This window comes from Sinocyclocheilus grahami, unplaced genomic scaffold (genome assembly GCF_001515645.1).
Source record: "Sinocyclocheilus grahami isolate Dianchi unplaced genomic scaffold, SAMN03320097.WGS_v1.1 scaffold184.1, whole genome shotgun sequence".
NCBI classification, from domain to species: Eukaryota; Metazoa; Chordata; class Actinopteri; order Cypriniformes; family Cyprinidae; genus Sinocyclocheilus; species Sinocyclocheilus grahami.
The window spans coordinates 72423-75661 of record NW_015505363.1 but is presented as its reverse complement, the minus strand read 5'-3'; the positions used below and the strand labels follow the sequence as shown (position 1 = coordinate 75661).

Below are 3239 nucleotides of genomic sequence, written 5' to 3'. Positions count from 1 at the left end.
ATATACATTTATATTTGTGTAAAGTTTCAATATTAAAGCTTGTATTATACATCCCAGTGAAATCACATAATTCTGTAGAACTGCTGACCTCATTGTCGATGCAGCGGAATTGCCAGGCCCACTGTGTGTTGTAAAGGAAAGGACGGAGGTCAAAGAGGTTGTCATCAGGACTGTAGTTTTCAGCATGATAAGAGGGTGTTACTGTTGTCATCTTATGTCTGTTGATTGAGTACATCCTAAAGAAATGTTTCACTTTAGTAGCCACCTGCAAAACCCCCAAAAATTTAATTTGCACAAAGCATGGGACAAAGTTACCCTACTGGTCATAAAATAATGGTGGTCAAATATTAGTATTTACTGCTTTTAAAAGTATCAGGCAATATGAGTACTGTAAAGTTTAGGCCTGTGGGAGGGGGGCACAGAGACACGTGCATAAGCACTTTTACAATCATGTGGTGGGGGTCTCTCCTCAACCACCACCAGTGTACAGCATCCACCTGGATGATCCGACGGCAGCCACAGTACAGCGGCGCCAGTGCGCTCACCACACACCAGCTACAGGTGGAGAGGAGAGAGAGATAGAGCCAATCAAGTGGTTGGCAACTAATTTTAGTTAATTGTTATTCATGTTAACTAATGTAGTTACTGAATGTTAACAATTTAAAACCTGTGTTAGCACATATACTACAATATAGGTCCGTAAAAAATGTTGTGAAAAAAAATTAAATATAAAAAAATTACATATTAAATAATTAATGCGACAATTTTTAATACATTTACAAAATTTGATATTATTACCATTTAATTTTGCTTTATAAAGACCAGTTGAAAATCACGAGCCTAATCATGATTGTTTGATTCTTTTGATGGGCCTAGTTTTTGACAAAATGAAATAAAATAAAAATATGCACATATAATTTGAGGATACATTTTTTTATTTGCCCCTATTTTCTGCTCACCACTGTCTTAGTGCAATAATGCTGTTAAGGAACAATTATGGTATTTGTTGTGAAAAGCACTATTCAAATAAATTTGAATTGAACTGAAAATGTTTCCCCACATATTTAGAATTGCTTATACTGGTTTATACTTTTTCTAGGCTACTGATATGACTAGGGTCTCCATCTTGTGTGACTTCACATTATCATAGCAGTCAAACTGCTATTTACTTCTTTGCAAACTTTTAAGTGTTACATTACTTTTAAGAGCACATTATACCACTTTCAAAGCTGTGACATCATGTACAGTATATCTAATTGTCTTAGATAGGTTCTAATCAAGCATTACTTTGCCAATCTAAAGCGCAAGCTATTTCCCGGAATGAGTTGCATAATGTTACTATGTTAGTTATGTTTAAAAAAAATAGGGATGTAACAAAAAGTAGAACCCAAACTCAGCTAATTTGCAGGTCGTTTGACGCTTGGGGTGACTAACTGCAATATTTTTCTGTGAAAATCGTGGTGGTTGTGTTACAGTGCAAGCAAATTGCATATTAAAAAAGTCCGCAAATTAGCATCACTTCGACAGAAACTGCTTAGTCAAGCCCACGCTTTTGTGATGTCATGAATCATATAAGAGCCATATAAAACAAATGATCAACATCTAAGTCATATCAAAATGGCATGTAACAATCTTAGTATTGCACATTCATGGAATGTTATTGAGTAATGCAGCTTTCCAAATTATTAGTATTTCTGAGACTCTAACGGTTGTAGCGAATCAGCTCATGGGGAAATATGAATAATTAACCATAACTAATTATGATTAATTATTAATATTTTAGATCCACTGTAGATATTTAGCTGACCACTCAGGGTCAACCGTCTTGTAACGGTGGTCAACCAAAGTATTTTTGCTGAAAAACTTAACTATGTATTCTTTGCAGAAAAATATGCTACAAGTCACTAATACAAATTCATACATTTATTCATAGCATCAGTGTCTATGATGGGTGCAGTACCTGGACGTTCTGCAGTGCCAGGTTCTCTCTGACACTTCCTCCATTAGCACGGAACTGAGGCCACTTCCCTGTGACCATAGAGAAAATTCCCAGCATGCCTTTTACTGCCATGTCAATATTGATATTTAGGTGATTGCTGAGCGGAGAACAGATAAAGATCTTGATTTAAAATGTTAGTTTTTTTTATATAAATATATTACTTTTTATAATAATAAAATAATACAGTAATACTGTGAAATATTATTACAATGAATTTATAATTGGAATAATTATATTATTATTATTAATGTGTTGGCAAAACTGAATTTTCAGCAGCCATTACTCCAGTCTTCAGAGTCACATGCTCATTCAGAAATCATTCTAATATGCTGATTTGGTGCTCAATTATCAATTATTAGTGCTCAATTATTAATAATGGTTCTTATTATAATCGATGTTGTATACAGTTTTTGCTGCTGAATATTTTTATGGAAACGTTGATAAATCTTTTACAGGATTCTTTGATGAACAGTTCAAAACAACAACATTTATTTGAAATAGAAATCTTTTGTAATATTATAAACGTCTTTAATGTCACGTTTAATGCATCCTTGCTGAATAGAAGTATTCATTTCATTTTTTAATCCAAATTTTTTGAATGGTAGTATATAACAGTTTCCACAATAATATTAAGCAGCAAAACTGTTTTCAGCACTAATAATAAGAAGAAACGTGTCTTGAGCACCAAATCAGAATTATTTCTGAAGGAACATGTGACACTGAAGACTAGAGTAATGATGCTGAAAAATCAGTTTTGCCATCACAGAAATAAATTACATTTAAAAAATATATTAAAATAAAAAACAACTCTTTTGAACTGCAATAACATTTCACAATATTACTCTTTTTACTGTAATTTCCATCAAATAAATACAGACTTGGTGAGCACTAGAGACTTAAAAAAAATTAAACAAGTCTTAATTGACTTTTGACTAGATACCATGTCATCCACTGACCTGCCGATCTGTGCAGCAAGATCTTTAGCTCTGTTGCAGGTGTCCTCAGATGAGTTTTCACTAGCCATGTAGCATGTGGTAAAGAGGTGTCCACACAGCTCACGTGGGTCCTCAGGCCTGTAGGACGAATTGTTGACCACCCGCTGCACATCCTCCAGCACCTGAGAATCTGAGAAGAATGGGAAACATGTTTAGAGGATAAGCTTTCAATTAGCTGGTTCTTATGTTCTGAAGAGCTGGTGTGTGTGTGTGTGTGTGTGTGTGTGTGTGTGTGTGTGTGTGTG

The 3239-nt window shown here is 34.4% G+C and overlaps 1 pseudogene; it reads right to left on the bottom strand.

Annotated features, from left to right (window-relative positions):
* Positions 1-1942: 1942 nt before the first annotated feature.
* LOC107594488 (glutamine-dependent NAD(+) synthetase-like) overlaps positions 1943-3239 on the bottom strand; it is a 6589-nt pseudogene continuing 5292 nt past the window's right edge.